General features: G+C 42.8%; 1 protein-coding gene across 6 annotated transcripts in view; it reads right to left on the minus strand.

Annotated features, from left to right (window-relative positions):
* LOC110470912 (endonuclease domain-containing 1 protein-like) overlaps positions 1–19,956 on the minus strand; it is a 159,868-nt gene that overhangs the window by 40,202 nt on the left and 99,710 nt on the right. Inside the window, exon 4 of one of the 6 annotated variants that reach the window (XR_013340048.1) lies at positions 9,671–9,708. The exons of 4 other annotated variants lie outside the window; for them this stretch is intronic. The gene's annotated coding sequence lies outside the window, so the exon portion shown is untranslated. Of the gene's footprint in view, positions 1–9,670; positions 9,709–18,968; positions 19,014–19,956 lie in introns of those variants that run through there. One more of the 6 variants, XR_013340047.1, reaches the window with a different exon arrangement.

Consider the following 19,956-nt stretch of genomic DNA (forward strand, 5'->3'; position numbering starts at 1 on the left):
TAAAAAAATCTCTTTTTTAGTTACTCCATATGGAATAGCAGGAAAAGCAGTACACTGCTGAACTCACCAGGACATCCAGGAAAACATCCCCTGCTACAGGGATGCCTTGCTGCAGATTGGTGTGTGATGTGTTGCTGTAGGTTGGTTGGTGTTATTAACTCCCAAAAAGCTGGATGTAGAATGACCAACTGATTGAAGGATGATTTTTCAGAGATTATCTTCATGGATAATGAGATCCTGCTGGAACTGGGGACAGGACCCACCTTCGACTCGGCTTCCAGCCAGCTGTGTCTCTGAACAACTGAAATTTCAGAGGAATTAATACATATTAAACACCCTTGGAGAAGTAACTCAGGTTCTTTATGGCTTACTCTGTAAGGGGTGTATGAGAGAATGGAAGAAGCTCTCAGACTGGCAGGGAAAACCTCCATGAGATCTTGCTTTCAGCACATCCAGAGTATGGGAGCTGCAGATTGGAAGGATTTCTGCTGCTCCTTTTATTTCCTCATACCTCACAGACAGATCATTAAGCCAACAGGGTGGGGTTCTTCTTTGAGCCAAAGTCCACACTGGTTATTCTCACTTGGAAAACCATCTCCCTTGATCTTCCCTCTCAGCACCGTAAAGTTTTCCAAAACATTCCAAGGATCATCTTCACACAGAGGACCTAAACCAAGATCTTGGGTTATACGTTTTTACAATTTTCCACCTCCCAGAGTTTAAACTTGTAGCATTTCTGCAACTCCATTCACTAAAATAACACACTTCCCTGTTTTCATATCAATAAAGCTTCTCTCTGGAGCCTCTTCTGTAAAAATTCACAAGGTGCAATTCCCCAATCACTATAACCGATTTCAAATGGTGCTAGAAATTATTATTGACTCTGAACACCAAAAGAAATCAGTCATCCTCTAAAGGGGTTACGGAGATCTGCAAGGATGAAGAGTTATGTGGTCGACAGCATTTCACATTGGAGAATCCCCAAATACTTGATATAGTTCTTATTAAAGCACTGGTGAAAAAACAGAGGTTTAGACAGTGAAAATTTTCAACATCAACCATTAGGTACACACATTTTTTTAATACAGTAAAACACTTAAAAAAATACAATCTTGAAAGACTTCTCCAGATTTCAGGGGATTTGGAGAGTATGACCAACCACCTGTGGTCTAACTCTCAGCTGCTGGCCATTTCCATGAGCACGTCCAACCACCAACCTGCATGCTGGCAAGTCTTGTCACACAAAATAAGCAACACATTCTGATCTGCCAAACAGGCCACAACAAAAAGCCAAACATGCAGGAGGGATGCAAACAGCATCCAGAATTCCCAGTGCTTCCATGCAGAATTACCTGTTTCAAATTCCAGTGTCTGTCTTGTATGACAAAGTATTTACAAGTGTGATGAAGTGGTAATAAAAATAGATCTAGGTAAGGCTGAAAACAGGTTCTGAGTTAAGAATCTAGAGTACATGTAGTTCTCTCCTTATTCCTCACCATGTTGTATGAACTAGCTGTTTTTACTAGTTGGGGCATTAAGATCAACACCTTCAATCCCGTGTTACAATTCTGTATGTTACTTTTTTGCCTTGTTTCCGTCTCAAAATCTTCCTGGGTTCTGAAGCTGTTGCTCACTACTCACAAATATTATAAACATGATGACAGCAGAATTTCTGCCTTTGAAATCATGCTTTACATTGCTCTCCCAGGGGTCACCTGGGCCACAGACCCTTGGAGTCCCACTGAGGGACTTGGTTTGATGGTGGAGGTTAATTGGAATGGCAGAGCCACACAAGGAAGATCTTGACTTTCTCTTCTTTTCCTCTGAGGCTCCCGAGGGTCCATTTCCCTGATGAAGGCAGGCATTCTTCCTCCAAGAACACTGATTTCAAATGGTGCTAGACAATGAATAGTTAAATCTAAACCACCATATGAAACCAGCTTCCTGAGGGAGCTTGAGTCTAGCTGGGAGGATATTCCTGTAACAATAAATTGGAAATGCCACAGAAGAATACCTAGCCACGTTGGGTTTTTATTTTTCCTGTTAAAACAGTTGATGCTTTTTCTTATTCTTATCCTTGATTTTGGTTTTTGAGTCACTCAAATGCTCACTTCTGTTTTCTATTACAGTGCTACCAACAGCAAGAGAATTGCTTGCAGCAGTGTCACTCAGAGGAATTTTGTTAGTCAGGCTTGAACAACATGTACAAGGCTTTAACAAGGAATGAAAGACATTCATCCTGCTTGTGCTGCTGTCTTCTATTAACACATTCTGTCTGCTGAGCTCTGCCCACAGCAAGACTGCATCCAGACACACCAGCAAGGGCAGCACTGCTACAAAACTCCCTCTTGTGACAGCGAGACACGTAAGATGTTACCAAATCTTCACTTCAACAGCAGCAGCACACCAAGACTAGCGTGTGACAGAAGCTGCATGTCAGTGCCTAAAGGTTGAATATTCATCCCAAGGTTGTGCAGAGAGCCTGGAAACCTGCCCACCTGTCAACTAGCTCTGGCTGAGGTGGGATTTGCAAATTAGGGGAAAAGTGTGTCACCAAACCTAACGTTAAGCACTGCGATGATGATGGGCTATTCAGACTTGGCACTTAGCACTGGGAGCTACAGCAGCTTCCAAGAAATCTGACAGAGGGTTGTTTCCTGGAAATCTGCTAGTGAAGTGTGTCCTAGACAATTTATTCCCTTTCAAACAGGTATTTTTTTCTTTTTTCATAATCTTTCTGCAGCCCCTCAGCTGGCAGAACAAACATCAGGCCCGGAGCACATCTGCAGAACGATGTCGAGCAAGTCCTGAGTGTTTGCACAGCCCTGCTCACAGTGACATGTTCTGGGAAGCACTCAGGTCCATCACAGCCTCTCAGAAAGGAACAAATCACCCTGGGCAGTGGCACAGGAGCCACCACAAAGTGTCTGCATGGCAGAGGGAGGCACAAAGACACCGTGTGCCCCATCTGGTGCAGAACAACAGCTTTAAGGAAAACAACCCATCGGAGCAGGCCAGGCCTCTGCAAGCAGGCAGTTCCTGCAGTTACTGGAAGAGCTGTCACCACGCCAGGCCACATCAGCACTGGATTTATTGTGCAGCTTTTCTGTCCAGAAAGTGCCTGTGTGGAGCAGAGCAGGCAGGAAGCAGCAGGACGGAGCTGTGCCCGTGTCCCTGGGCTCTGCCCTGAGCATGCAGCTGCCTGGGAATCTTCCACACAGCCTCACAAAACACTAATGGGTAAAAGAAAGCTGCTTGAAAGTGCAGGCAGGACCAAACTCTTTTTCCTTCAGCCATGCAGAAATCCAAAATTTTGCCTCGCTGCAGTATTTTCAAGAAGAGTGAAGCATCTTTATTTTTTCCCACCTGGGTGTGCTCCATACCTGCCTCTGGAAGCCCTGTGAGAGCTGATTTTAATTGACTAGAACCACAGAATCATTGAGGTTGGAGAAGACCTCCAAGATTATTGAGCCCAACCTTTGATTTAATACCACCATGCTCACTAAACTGTATCATGAAGTGCCAGGTCCACTTGTTTTTTGAACACTTCCAGGTATGGTGACTCCACCACTGCCCTCAGCCTGTTTCAATGCTTAACCAGTCTTTCAGTAAAGAAATTTTTCCTAATGTCCAACCTGAACCTCTGCTGGTGAAACTTGAGGCTGTTTGCCATTTCCTGTCACTTGTTACCTGGGAGAAGAGGCTGATTCCCACCTCACCACCACCTCCTTTCAGGTACATGTTGGTCTTCAGGCAAATAAGGACTTCCCTGAGTCTCCTTTTCAATCCTCAGCCAGTCCTTGTAGAACTGGCATTCCAGACCCTAAATCACCATGCAAGATGAACCCATCTGTTGAGTCCTGAGGATGGGCAAATATTCTCAGTCTCCTCTTCAGAGGGCAGAAAACTACGTAAAAAAAAAGAATTACACCTGTTCCTCAAGTTTCATCACTCACTGACACACAGCTCTGTGTTCATTTACCCCAAGGACAACAAACCCAGCTCCTGAAGAGGGAAATCAAGCCAGTGTGGACAGTTCTCACGAGGGCATCTGTCAGCAGCACAGCTTACACACTCCTCTCCAAGAAAATCTTCACGAGAAAAGCCCAAGAAACCTGAGAACCATCTGTTAAACGAGGAAAGCACGGACAATTCACAACTGTCTCCCCTGGACAAGAATAATTCCTGCTGCAGCATCTTTTCCATGCAGTTGCATTCATGACATCCACAGATTTGAAACTGAGATCCAGCTGCCTGCCTCTGCCTTTACCACTAGCCTTAGGATGGCTGCAGGCCACAGCTTCTCCATGTGGCTATCCAGAGAGCAACTTGTGCCATTTAATATCATTTGCACTTTTGAAGAAAACATCTTTCAAAACCTGTAGTAACTCTGTGTGCTCCTAGAACAGGCTGAGAAACATGCTTGCACCAGGGCTGTAAACTGTCATTTCTCAATTGGAAAACCAAATGAACTGCAGAGAGAGAGCTACTGTGCTGCTGCAAGATGCCTCCTTCTAATTAGGTGCTGGGGGTTTTAAAACATTTTCAAATCTTGGACTGCTTCATCCTTCCCGGATTTAATGATCAAAGAGCTGAGGGCAACTTCCTCGTTGAACAGGGAAGAAGAAGAAAGGCAGTTAATGTCTTCACATTTACAAGTAAGAACGTGGGAAACAGGAAAGAACAAATCCAGAATTCAATGGCTTAGATAAAAACTGTAGATGGAAGAGCATCTGATTACACTTAGGCTTCTGCAGTTACAAATTAAGTGTTCTGTAATTCTCCAGAGAAAATTATGGGAATGACATGTCAGTGACTTCAAGCTCTAATCTTACAAGCTTCATAATTCATGTTTTTATTTGACATTGATGGGATCACTTGAATGGGTAAAGTTTTGACTGCAATTAGAGCACTGCAAGAATGAAGTTTACGAAGGCTTTGTTTTGCTGTTGAATAATTCTAGTGATTTACAGGTGGTTTAGCTGCATTTAAACACTTACTAGGGAACCCTCTCTCTTCTAATGATGAAGTGCAGAATTCCTGCACTTGGAATGACATGAGAACTGTCTGTGACTCCAAGTGTCTACTGTGGGCTTTTCATCCCATTCATCAGGGATAAGCAGACAGAGCTGCACTGGGTGTGACTTGGAAAGACTTCCATGGTGGACTAATGATTCTGTAAAGGAAATTCATTAAAAAATAAGTCCTACTGCTTCCTTTCCATGCCCTGCCATAACAGGAGCCGTGTAAATGGATTTTGTTAGAGCTGCTCTCACGACAGCTTTACGATCCATCTGAAAGGCAGAGGCAGCCTGGAATCTGCAGACAATGGCCTGTGAGAACATCACATCTGACAAGCTGCTCAACTCACTGTAACTTTTTAAATACTTTTTTTTTTTTAATAATAATAAAATGTGGAGCTGAGGGAAGATGACAGAGCGACTAGTCTGCAGAAAGGCTCTGTCTGTACCATGGGAAGGGACTGTGTGAACTTCCCACTTAATGTCTGGCCATGGATCTCATTTATGAGCTGCTGCAGACACCCCATGGCATGATGGGGATGGAGGAGCCACTGAGAAATTATCTGTCAACTGAAAAACCAATTAATACTAACTACAGTGAGAAAGAACTGTCTACCCAGACAGAAACTGGGATTGTGAAAGTCAGTTACAGATGTCTTTAAGGGACTTTTTTTTTTTTGGTCATTTTCAACTTGAACTTGAGCCACAGCTATTGGGGAAAAGCTGCCTCATCTTTTCTTTTTCTGCACCATCAATCCCCCAGTGTTTTCACCACCAGCTTAATGAATTCCAACTATAAAGAGAGCTCATCCGCTCTGTAATTTGTCTTTTTTTGTTCCCTTCACTAAACAAGCAGGAAAAATGTTTTTAATTTGCAATGCTGAATAAATACCTACTGTGTTTGCCAAGGCTTTATTGACATTCATGGCTGTCCACAAAGCTGACTGACTTCTCACAGAGATGGTTTATCTGCTCAAGTAAAAAAAATAAACCTGCCCTAACAAGAAGATGTTAATCTTCCTTAATAAAATAAATGAAAAGCAGCAGTTCAATAAATAATCCCATGGCTAGTGAAAGCCCTTCATTCAGGATATTGTCCCAGAGCAGATTTTTGTTGACAGCAAGATCACACAGCACTGAGACACCCTACAGTGCTCATTGCTGCCTCTGATGCTGCATTTCTTGTCACCTTCAGCAGTACCAATACGTCTTCCTGTGGGCCACGAAATTAATTCAAATGATTCTTATACAAAGGGAAAAAAAATGAAGAGTTTCTGTTCTTGACCGAGTTATTTTCAGTCATCTGGTTTTCCACACGGTCAGGGAAGAGGTGGCACTGCATTGCTGCTGAGCTGGGAATGAATGGCTGAGAGTGGGCAGAAGCTGATTAAGCTGGCACTAGCAGAAGACATGAACTGTGGAATTACACTTTGGATAGCATCAAATCCCATCTCTCTCGCTCAGCTGGTCATGAGGAGCTGAGATGAGTTTCAGCCTGCAAGGAAACACAGTTCTTGAACTTTCACAAGAAAATCAATACATTGAACTCTGAGGTTCTTACTCAAGTTTTACTGGATTTTTACACACAGCTCAACCTTCCCCACAGGACCGTTTGCCTGAATTTTTCCATCTGAATTTCTCTCACTGAACAATTCTGTCATCTTAAAATGAGCAACGTGCAAGAAACAATCAAAGCCTCCACAGCTGGAATTTAGTGTTATCAGAAGGTCTGTGGTGTCTTGATATAAACAGTAAGGAAAAAAAAAAAAAGCATTTGGATCATTTGGGAAAAAAATAATGACAAGCCATTACTGAAAAGATTTCTACACTGATGACAGTACTTCACATTCCTTCCTGTGCTTTGTTTAGCTGCACTGAGAAGTGCTACGAGGTGAAGAGATCTGGGGAACATTCCTCTGGAACAGGTAAAGAGCCCTCAAATGAAGGCAATTATTTCCCACTAGTGAAACATCCAATTTTCCCATTATGCAGGCACACCATGCATTTATCTCTGTACTTTCAAAGCTCCTCAAAGCTTTGAGCAGGAAAGGCCTGATGGCTACAAGGTATTTGCAACAACTGGTACCAAGGAGGGACAGGGATGTGCTGTACCTGAGGAAAAACAGCCTCTACCATGCAGAGCTTTCTTTGTGTACTTCTGGAACAATTCATTACTGACAGGCTTGTCCTCAGAATCTGGAAGAGGAAAACACCAGAAGTTGTTTGAATTTTGTTGTTCTGCAAAGAGATGAATCAAAACACAACTTGAGAATCATTTTTTCTTTTCCTCCAGGTTTTTACACAGACTTTTTAACCACGTTATGACACCTCACAATCTGTACTTGTGTGAGTGCACTCACAGTCAGAACAGGCAATCGAGGTGTGCCACTAACCCATCACTAAATACAGGCATCATGCTCCCCATGGAAAGGATAATTTTGGATCAGAGCTCACAAAAAATTCACAAAAAAAAAAAAAAAAAAAAAAAAGAAGAATTGCTGTCTTTGTTTCATAACAAAATATGTGTGTGGGTACTTCTTGTGAGATGTATCCAAAATACATCCAAACCTCCTGGTAGAATCCCTCGAGCTGCAGTGCACTTCTGCACTGACTGTGGCAGTGGTGCCACAGGGAAGTAATTATTTGTGGAGGCAAAATCCATAAATAAGTGTCAGAGAATCACCTGCTGCACAGAGCAACATCCTTGATGTAAAGACTGTCTCAGATTTACTCTGAACTCTGTTTTGAAACCTCATCAGGCTGATTTTGGGGATTTGCAGAGAAAGAAATCCTAAAAATACAAAAGCAGGCTTATTGAGCTGGGGGAAAGGCAGTGAGATGTTTCTGTGACAAAGGCTTCAGGATATGAATTATGCATTACCAAAAACTGACTTCAGTCTGGATGGGAGGAGGGAGATTTCTGTGCATCCACATCCCAGAACAACGGGCACAAGCTGCTCTGCAGGGAATTACATTCATCCTGTACAAACATTATCCATCTGAGAATCTCACTCTTTTTTTTTTTTGTTTTTTGCCTGAGTATTATTTTGTGCTAATTGTGAGAATCTGAGGCAGAAAACCACAAATAACCTGCGAAATCCTTGGAATCAGTCCCCATCCACTTCAGAAAGGGCTACTGAAACCATAAGGAAGCAGGAACAGTCTGGCTTCAGCCTCCCTCTATTTCTGTCCACATCCCTACCCTGTGCCCATCACCATAGCAGCTGACTGCTCCTTCTGCAAAACACCAACCGTTGGGGCAGCACAGGCAGGAAAATACTGAGGTTTTTTTTTCCCAAATGGATCACCATTTGCTGGATAAAAGCAGCTGATATTGTATTTTAGAAACCGGACAGGACAGCCATAATAAAAGATGTAATTCCTGTTGATTGCTTAGGTATGATAATGAGGGTATGATAATGAAGCAGCCACCCACAACAAAACTCATTGCTGACTGTCCAATTCTTACATTATAAAAACACATACTTTCATTGCCACTGCTGCCTGACAGATTTAAAATCATCTCAGTGGGGTCTGGGAGAAAAACAATGGCCATTAAAGAATTAAAAAAAAAAACCCAAAATATTTCTTCAGCTTAAAATAGTTCTTCTGACTTACAGCTTTTGGGACGTAAGAGCAATGAGCATCATTTTTAGCAACCACCCTGGCACGGTGGCTGTTACATAAATTTCAATAGAAGCTCTAATGCCACCCCTGAGCAGAAATGCCCCTGTCATGAAGCACTCCAAAGCTACACCTGCTGTTTGTATCCTCGTGCCATGAGCTGGATCACAGCCACTTCTGTCCCTACAAAGTGAGCTCTCAAAGCCAGGCACTGCTGCCCCTCTGCTTATCTCCAGCACTGGATTAATTTGTGCTGCTCCACACATCATCGTGGCACTTTGTCTGTCAAAGCGTGGGAAGTGACCTGGAAGGAACTGCTCTTCTATATCTTTAAAAAATAACAGTAAACAGCACAAAAACTTTTATTAGTCTGTGGTTTTTTTTTTGTCTGATATAACACAAACTCAAGACTACTCCACAACTACCCAAGAGGAAGTGAAATTAAAATTATCACACATAAAGAAGATAACAATTAAGAAAGATAGGAAGTTCAATCAGACCACTTCAAGTTTTAACCTCAGCTTAATTCCCACGCCTCAGGATCACACTGCAGAGGACCTTGCAGTGAAAGACAAATATTCTGTACTCCTCCCATCACATATGACACTGCAAAAAAAACTCTGAAACACAAGCCAGGAATATTTTCAGAGTGAAACAAAGCACTTTAGAACCCTTCCTTGTTATGCTGAAGAAGCCAGATGAGGCTTGAGAAATGAGAATGAAAAGTGTTCCTTCCTATGGCAGAGGGTTGGAACTAGATGGTCCTGAAGGTCCCTTCCAACCCAAACCATTCTGTGATTCTATGAAGCAGATACCAGTATTTTTAAAAGATATTCACTTCCTACATTCTGCTGCTACACAGTGACAAATACATATACCAGATACATTTATATACTACATACTACATAGCAGGAAAACTAACCACTGCAGAGATCTTACTCCATCAGTGTACTGGAAACAGAAATTATTTACCTTTCCATTTGCACATATTTATAAGCAGGTTTTCCCGCAAACAACATGTTCTTCCTCTGGCATATGCAAGATGCCCTCTTGAGATCAGCATCTGGAATTTATAAAATGGTTTATTTAAATGTGTTTGCATTTCCACTTCAGCTTCCCCTCATGAAATGCAGAGAAGTCACCCAGTTCTGGTAAAAATAAAGATTTTAGGGATTGATCAATGCCCTATTAGCCATCCTAGGGACTGGAAGATCCAGGAGATGAGAGGATCTTCACAGAATGCTGAGCAAGGAGCATCTGGATGAACTGGTGAGCATCTGGCAGTGCTTCAATCAATTACATCTGCACAGCCATGTACAGGTTAAAATATTTACTGATCCTTACTGCTGAACTCCTTTTACTACTCAGTTTGTGCATGTGACTTCTGTGACAGGACAGTCACATCATGAGGATAAAAGCAGACATTGCTTCAATAATAAACACTGATGCTGGCACACACCATGGAAATTACAGAGCTAATTAGAGGACAACATAATGCTCCATGTATTGAACACTGGGAAGCCAGGCAAGGGATGGGAAAAGGGGCTGTTGGATTCTGGAAATAAATTTGTTTTTGCTTTGATCTGCAACATCCATTAAACAACTTCAGTTGCATTAGAAAAATATGTCCCTGTCCATGAGAAAACATAACGTACATCCATATTATTCCTGATCTTTTTAGTCTCCTCCCCACAACTGGCTCCACCTTTTGAAGTTGCAAACAAGGTCAGCATCTCATAACTGGAGCATTAAAAGATGGATGAAGTTCTGATTTTCTCTGGGACCTGAGAAACTCAGTTTGTGCAGTAGGTGTTTACCTTCCCAGTGATTTCCAAGGAAGGAAACTACTGCAGCAGGACAGAGATCAAGACACACTGATCTAGAAGCCTCACATAAAACAGAATAGAATGAGCTTGGTTTTCTAGTTTACTGCCTGAAGCAAGAAACAGAGACATAAAAAAAAAAGTATAAGGAATAGTAAGACAATAAAACCTGATATAAAGGCAGATTAACAGCCTTTCTACTGTAGGCATTGTAGGAAGATAAAGTTTTAAAACAGAGGCTTAAATACAAAGGTGGTTTTGTGGCATTTACAGAGGGCTGGCATGGGAGAAAGCTCCTTTCTGTTGACACAGAGCTGAGCTGCAGCAGATTGCTATCAATCCACGTGTACAAGCCACACAAACATCCTGGAAGGAAAACAAAATGATGCACACAGGTGCAGGTCTGGAACTTGACTACAGAGAGAGAGAGATGGGGGGAGAGAGAGAGAATAATCATATCATTGAATAATAATCAAATCCATTACTGCAGTGGAAATCTGGGAAGAGAGAAGGTGCAGAATGTGCACACAGAGAACATAACATCACTGTGCACATTAAAAATATAATGAAGAAAGACCACAAAACCCCCAGGATCACAGTCATCCAGTCAGGATGGAATTTCAAATGGGAACATGATTGATGCTGGCAAAAGTTTGACCAGTGTAAAAAAGGGACGATGAAGAACTACTGTGTTAATATTTGGTTACGAAAAAGCAACTGGAAACGTCAACGTTTCCAATAAATTCAAGAGGCAGATGTCAGTCTGGAAGTGGTGTAGGATGGAATCACAGAGGTGAACCCTAAATTGCAAATCACTGGTATAACTTCCTAATTCTAAAAATGTGGCCATTACAAAACCAAGGAAAAGTAAACCCCCCCCAAAAAAAAAAAACCCTAGTGATTCAGTCAATGAGAGATTTCACTGTTTATTCTGCCAACATTCAAGTTCTCCTGTTTGTAGACATAAGTTAATTCATTAATTACTAAATGAGTTCAGTTATTTCACAGCGTGTAATTAATTTATTTTCCTCTCTTAACAGGCACATCCTAATGTCACTTTGTAATATTTTGCAAATTCAATTACGAGACACAATGAGAAAAAGGGAATTTTGAAGGCAGAAAATAAAACTGCAGGAAAGACAGATGCAAAACCTATGGAGATAATGTACAACACAAACAGCATCTGGCAGCAAGGTCTTTTCCCTGCCTAGCAGGGTTGACTGTTCTGAATTAACTTTTCTGTGGTTGGAACAGGTCTGGGATGTTGGGTGCAGGAATGTGGCAGCTGCCAGCCCATGGTGGTGTCCCCACAGCCATTTCCCTGCAGCTGCACTGACTTCTCGTTTCTCTCACCCCTTTGCAAACAGTTCCACCAAGAGATCCCTTTTTTCATGGAACTACTTTGTGGTTTTAACAGTGGCCAAGGAAATTCACTCAAGAGGAAATTCACTCCCCATAATTCCTACTGTAGCCACTGCGAAGGTTAAAAGGATTAAATGGTTGAAGTGATGACTGGGATAATAAAGTATGTGCTGTGTAACGCCAGCTGCACAGGCTTTGACAGAGTAAAGCTTTAGGGAAAAAAATAGAAGAGGAAAGTCTTGAAATATAAAACCTGACAGTCCCTTGAACATATCTGCACTCCAAAGGCCACGTGTAAAGCAGGAGCTGGGAGGAGAGCTCTGGATGGGTGCTGGGATGGGGTTTCAGGCAGCACCTGCAGCAGTGCCAAGGTGGGAGAAGCCCCACTGAGGTCAGATCTGCCTCTGACTCCCACCAACCTTTCCAGCACAGAGGGAAAATAACACCAGATGCACCCTCAGCCAAGGAGGGAAATCAGCTGAACCATGATCACAGCGATGGACTGCAATTACAGCTTCATTAACAGGAAAATTAAGTTAGGTTTCAGTAACAAGCCATACAGTTTTTCTTGTGTTAGTGCAACGCACATGGGGCTGGAGCTCTGGGAAGGCCAGTCCTGTTTCAGGGGTGATGCAGGACTAGACAGGGACACAAGGGTGTCCACAGTGTCCCCTGCCATGAGACTGAAGTCTGCAGGCATCATCTACATGGCCTGTCTCAGTTCTGCTTGGATTTTGGCAGGATTTAGGTGCCTAGACCCTGGAGTGATAGAACTTTCTATTCAGTAGCTGCTGGGGCATCAGCATGTGCTGTACCACAGCCAAAGGTGTCCCAGCTGGCATGAGGGAACCCGTTTCTCACCTACATTTTTCTGCAATAAAAAACCAGCCTGAACACCACTAAGTGCTCTGGAAGAGCCTGAAATCCACCCAAATCCAACCAACACCACAGCCCTCTTGAGAACAAGGCTGCACAGAGGCTCTGGTGGTCACACTGGACACTGAAGCACCAGGTGAAAAGCAGGAGAACTCCTTTCCGTGCCTGTTCAGCCTTCAGTTTCACACCACTCTGGAGAACTGGAGCAGCACAGACGAAAACGTGAGGCTGAACACATCTCTGCATCATTTGTGTGGCTCCTGGTACCCAACAGGCTGTTCCACACCAAACCTGAGCTTTCCTGTGCTCCCTACCAGGCACACACAACCTCAGAGCAGTTGATGCCCAAATCCCTGTCTGATGTGTCACAAACAAGGTCCCTCTGGAGTGTCTCTCTCTACAGTGCTTGTTCTGATTTCAAAATTACATGACATCCATACCCCTGCCACCTTCTCAACACCTCAAGGGTCCCCCCAGCCTTTTCAGTCTCATTCTGTCCCATTCTGGTGGAAACAGAGCTCTGCCCTGTGATCCAGGACTTTTTTTTCACATCACATGTAGGAATTATTTCCTAATTCTGGCCCAGGCAGTTGAGTTCCACACCCAAGGGCAAAAATCCAGCATGGATACAATAAACTGGGCATCTATGTGCTTTAAAAGCTCAGTACTGGGTATTTCTAAAGAGGGTGTATGGTGCATGTACAGCGAGACACAGCTAAGCATAATTTTGATCTGAAGCTTAAAATACACAACCTGTCCTGAACTACTTCCGTATTTGCATGGAAAATTTGGTGATATTCTTGCTGAAAAGTGAATAATTAAAAGAATTTTTAAAGTGCTTAAGAGGACAGTAACAGAGAAAACAAAACTGATTCAAACTACAGCACTGCAGTGAGACAAGGAATGACAATGATTATGTTTGAGGTGTTGTAATTTAAGACAAACTGTAGCAGAACTGCTACAGCAGCTTGCTAATTCTATTACTAATCCTTACATCACACTTTCCAGACTCCTTATGGATTTCCCTCCTAACAGCCTCTGCTTTATCAGCATTTTTTTGGCAAGAGGAATTACAGTAACTTCCGCTACAAGGGAATAATTGTGTCAGGGGATTGGTGAGGAATATTCCCTTGCATTTCTAGATTGGAGCAGCACTCTGCTTACTGTGCTCTCTTCAAGATCTAACTGGAACAATCCTCATCCTGCCCTCAGGGCCATGGAAGTTGTAGCAGGTGTCCAGTTAAGGTGAGGATAATGTGTATCCTGTGTGGATGTGACAAGATAGGTTTAACAAGCTAAAATAACTGAAGTAAAAGTGTAAACTGTACTGTACTGCACTGCAAAATACCATACTGATCTATAAAACAATGCAGACTCAAAGCAAGAAGTCAGAAGTCTGACAGACCACAGGAATACACATTATGAAAACCATGAAAAATCATTTAAAACTGGGTAATTAAGCCCACAACATGAATACTTTTCTTCTCCTTAAATACAAGAGACCTCACTTGATGTGTCAATATTATTAATACATAAAGTATTGCCCATGGGTACAAAACCTCTTTCTTTAAACACCCCAGTCCTGGATATTTTCAGATACAAAGGAATGAAAAAGGATTGGCTACAATGCTCCAATGGAACTTGTGGGTTTTTTGCTGCTCAAATCCACAGTTCTGTATCCTAAAAGCCAGATGCTGAGCATATCTGCTGCATCACTCCCCTGAATCCCCGCCAGCTCTATCTGCTCTCTGAAATCCCTGCGGAGATTTCCAACACACCGTGAGCCCTGCACAGCTCCGCCCCCGACCCTTCCTGTTAGGGACTCCTGAGCAATGGGTTTTTATCTCATTAATTCAGTGTTTTTTAGGAAACTACTTTTCCTTGCCAGTTTTTAACCCCAGAGGAATTTTCTAGATGTGCAGTGACAGCGCATGAGTAATAGCTCCCTCATTAAACGACCAGGGAGTCATAAAACAAAACAAATTGTTCAGCTTCCCAGTGTTTTTCCGATTTGCTTTCCCTTTCCAAGTCCTGTAGTGCTCACAAACATCCAAACTATCTAAGTGACGTCATTTCTAGTAAGAATTCTTAAAGGAAACAACATGTCCTTTGCCTGTTGCTCAATTCTTTGGTATTCTTGCAGTCATTTATTTGTGCCCCTGAGTAGTTTCAAGTAATTTTGTTTTTTAAAATCAAGAGCTAGTTGTGCCCATGTGAAACATGTACTTCGAAAACACACCATGCAAAGCTTGTCTGACATGGGAAAGGAGCTGTGTTGTTTTTACTCCTGCTGGGAACAGGTTCTTCATCCCATTTTGAAACCTGGAAGCCACAACTATACAATAATACAGAGCAGTGACTCAAAGAGTATTTTGAAAGGCCAAAATTTCTGCACTGGTTTGTGAGAATGGGACAAGTGTCCTGCCTTTTTGTTCAGGATAGAACAAGATACCAAAACAACTCTGGGAGGTGAAAAGGCTTAAAAATATTTGCATTTAGTATGTATTTTAGCAGGCTTGCAGATGTGCTAACTACTATTGTTTTCAGAACAATCCTTTAAGGTGCTTTTGCAGTCCTCACATTAAGACAGCAAAGGAAGGACTGAGTAAAGTCAGTCTGAGGTGGCCTGAATTCAGTATTCAGTGTTTTTACTGAAAAATGCAGCTTGCCTCCAGAAAACTTCATCACCTTTCGCCTGAACAAAATCTGGGAGCCACAGAATGAAAACCATCTCAGACAGCCTGAACATCTCACAGCACTGAGATTTTAATTCTTTTTAGATCTTTTAATGAGCAGCAGAAAGCAAAGGAATGAGATAAAACTGGGAGCTCCAGACCACAGTAACCCAACACATCTGGCAGCCTGAGGAGACCCATTACACATGCCAGGCTCACTGACCTTGCAGATTTCTCCAGGATTAGAAAACAAACCAGCTGAAAGCTTCTTCCCTTGTACAGGGAACTGCGCTCTCTGTATCTACAAGTAAATGTTTTGATGCTGATGAGCAAGCAGCAGCTTTAAATACGCATCTGAGTCAGGCAAAGAAGTGATGGATGTCAGGGAAAGACTACTTGAGCAAAAGGTGAGCAGAGATCCCAGCCCAGAGCCTCAGGGATGCTCAAGAGCCTCACCGCTGATGATTTCACTACGAGTTCAGTATTCAGACACCTCTAAGGACACAGGCTGTCAGAATTTGCCTCTTTACACTGCTTTATAATTGGCAACGAAGGTGGGAACAACTCGCCAGCTTTGCTTGTCACATCATCCTTACGACAGCGTGCGGAGGTACCGCTGAGGAAGGGGGATTTCGTCAGGACTGAAATACATCGCAGACACCGTGGCAGATGGCACTGGGTGAACTGAAATGGAATTGAAAAGTTCAGGGTATTTTAGAGAAGGTTCATTTAAGATGAAACGAGGTAACAGCTTAAGAAATACAGAACAGTGAAGGGAGGGAGACAAAAACGTATCCTCTTCATCCTTCTCCCAACATACGGAGATGCTCAATGAATGGAAATGATTGTAAATATTTTGGCATTTACATCACGGCCACAACTGAATGCTGACTTGTCCTGATACCCTGGAACCTCCCCAGACATACAACCCCCACTGCCCTGCACATTTTGCAGTCCAAAAGGTGAGGACATCTCTCTTGTCATCTGTTTAAATGAAAGGCACAGGTTAAGTGGGGACCTCACAAGAATATGCTAAAGCCAAGACAGAGAAGGATTAAGAAATTAAATCTTTGGATAGATAATAGAAACCCCCAAGGTTAGTATGAAAGAGCAGAAATAACCCTGTGAATCTTTAGTAATTGTCCTCAACAAGGACTCCATCACCTCCCTGAAGTCTTTTGCACTCTCTGCTGCCAGAGATGTTACTGGAATGGGCACGTCACAGGTCTGAGACTCTGCTGATGCCCTAAGATACAACTCAGTTTAACATTTCAGGAACAAGCTTGCTACTGAAGCAGAGTTTGGACAGCATTCCCAAGGCCACAGAGCCCATCAGGCCTGTGGACAGCTCCTCATTAAAAGAAGCAACAAGGAACAAAACCCCAACCTCTTTTCCACGGGGAGAAAAACACCAGCATGAGACTGACAACTTGCAGGATGAGGTCACCTCCGTTTCCCTTCAGAAATGAAGCTGGCAAGTACAATTAACAATAATTAAAAACTCCTTTCACAAAGGGACACTACACTTCTACTATCTCTGTTGAAGCCTAATCAAAAGCATTACAATGGGCTTGTTGATTTTTTTAAAAACTAAGACACAATAAAAGACAGAAAGAAAACTGGCAATTAAGAACAGAAACCTTATTTTCTTAGGTGCCATATTATTTTGGCTCAAAATACATATTGTCTCCCTGCTTCCCTAAAAGAAACTCAGTATTTACTAGATAGCCATGGGAAAACACAACAAAAAAATTTAATTTACCAAAAAAAGAAGCTTAATGGATAAATAAAAGTGCATGTGACACTGAAAGTTATATGCGAAGTGCAAGCAACAAGGTGTAATCACAGCCAAGAAAACTTCCTGGCATTGGATCCAATGATTTTCTTCAGCACAGAATTCCAGTTGCAAGAAGTTCCTTTGCATCCCAATTTACTATTAAAAAATATAATTATATGAGAGCTAACATCCATCCATGGATTCTGCTGCACATCCACGACGCCGTAACAACTTTATAAATCCTTTAAAATGTTTTTATTTTTGCTGTGGACATTGAAGGTCCCACTGCTCTTTATGAGGGAAGGTGTTTTGTTATTGGTGTCACCCCCCATATGCAGGCAGAACTGCCGGATCAGGATTTACCAGTAGAACTTCAGGGTGCAGATTAAACCCTGGCAACTGGCTTTCACCCAAAAACTTGAGAGCTTAAATGACTTCTAGAAGTGTGATTACTTTTGAAAGATTTAGTGTTACTACCCCAAAATGACCCTGGTGCTGTGCAGAACATGTTGCGCTCCTGAGCGATCCGAGCGGCATCGGGCACACGGGTCCCCCTCTCCCAGGAGCGTGGGTGGATGATTTTCCCGAGACTGAGACAATTTTAGGACAGAGGGGTAAGCCCAGGAACTGAGGAATGAGAGAGTTAAGTGGGAGGCAGGCAGAGTGGAGGGTGTGCCACGCAGCAGGAAGCCCACCTGCCCCCGGAGCAATGCCCGCCGGACGAGGAGCGGTGCCAGCTCACAGCCTGGAAGAGAATCACAGAATCCCAGAATAATGAGGTTGGAAGAGACCTCTAAGATCATAAAGTCCAACTTATGCCCTAGCACCACAACTAGACTATAGCACCAAGTGCCATGTCCAGTCTTTTTTTAAACACATCCAGAGATGGTGATTCTGCCACAGCAGGGCTGGCAGAAGGGAAGGAAACGTACAGCCTTAGACAAGAGGTCACCCCAGTCTGAACACATCAGCACTTGAAGGATGGTTTTGCAAGGGCCTGATTCCACAAATCCCCGCTGGCACCAAGGGTGGTGACTTGAGAGGCCAAGGATGCTGTGACACGATGTGGTCACTGTCACTTCATAGACAGGGGCAGGGTGCAAACAGGGAAGTCATGTGGCATCCGTAGTGTCATGTAGTGACTTCCTGAGTGCCACCCGGGCTCAGAACATCGCCTGCACCATCTCTTAGCCCACACAATGCCTGCAAAAACGGCAACCTTGAAGCACCTCCTATTGCCAGCCCCATCCCCGCCACGCTCCGTGACTCAGGGATCCGTTCCGGGACGCCAGCGCGCATCTCCCGCTTCCTTTCCCTGCGGCGCACAGACACCAGCGGAGCCCAGCGCTGACACAGGCCGTGGATTGACTGCAGCATTCTGCTTCTGGACCGAGTCCCGACTTCAGGCTGATCTGGATCTCAGATAGGAGGCTGTACATTGTCACAGCGTTTGTAAGAGCGGCTGCTACACTGATTCCACGAGATAGGCGAGGCTGTGCATCTGCATATCAGGAAACCAGATCGTGCACGCTGCAGATGTGTCAAATTTTCTCAGAATAATAAAGTGGAGAGACACTGAAAACAGCATGGAAATCGTTTGATGGGCTTCCTCCAAACACGCTGGTATAAATACAGGTCAAATTTGCATCGTTATGTTTTTAAAGCCCTTTGAAAAGCAAATATTTTGTGACAGTTGAGACAACAAGACTGGGCGACAGCAAATTTGGACTGGTTTGTCTTGTTCCAACAACACTGACTGTGGACCATACCACAGAAAAATTCAACTTTCAATCAACTGCTCAAAGAACAGGTGAAATTTTCCCAGTGCTCAGCATCCAGAAGATGTCACCACAAGCTGGAATTAAGCATACATTGAAAATTACGCCTTTCAAAGGATGGTTATACACTGAAAATGGAGATTTATTAACCAGTCCTTATCACTAAATATATCTGAAGTACATATGCAGCTCAGAATCTCCTTTCCCCCTAATCCTAACAGATCCCTGCACCTTTTCTTTGACACTATTTTATTAGGTTTATTCAGGAAAGAATGCAGCCTTGCTAATCCACATGGCACAATCATTATCTTTTAACAGCTGTATCATTTTGAGACAATTTTTGACAGGAATTCACATGCTATGATATCACTAGGATTTGATATACACAAATTTTAGACCAAAACCTTAAAGATTCCAGGCATCTCCTGAAGGATTGGAGGAAGAAGGTCCTCAGACTCCTCACTTTGTGTTAGTTGCTCAGCATTTCTTCCAGTAAATGAACCATAACATTTTAAGCAGACAAATTGCCTCTCACAAATGTATTGGTTCTATCAGACTGACTAAGACAGACAAATAGTGGAAACTTGTTTCTGGCAGTAAATAACAAGCTGCTTTGAACTATTTTTCAGCCCAGAACTGCAAATTAACAAGTCCATCCACAGTCTCCATCACAAAGCATTTTAATATGTAAAAAGGGTGCTATGAATTTTAATGCAAAAGTGTGTGACGTATCTTCCAGATGGGAAGCATTAGAAAAAATGTTATTACACACACATATTTTTAATATTAGGCAAATGAGACATCTTGCATGCAGCCACGTTCTTGGGGCAGCTATCACAACTGAAATGCGTGGTAAAACGAAGGGAATGAAATAAAAAAATATTCAGACAAAACCACAAAATCACAAGGGATGGGCGATGTATTTTTTTTACCTCCCTCTTTGCAGCAATTTAAATGGTTTCAAAATGTTAAAAACAAAATTAAAAAAAAAAAAAAACCAATTAAAAAAATATATCTTGT

Source organism: Lonchura striata, chromosome 5 (genome assembly GCF_046129695.1).
Source record: "Lonchura striata isolate bLonStr1 chromosome 5, bLonStr1.mat, whole genome shotgun sequence".
NCBI classification, from domain to species: Eukaryota; Metazoa; Chordata; class Aves; order Passeriformes; family Estrildidae; genus Lonchura; species Lonchura striata.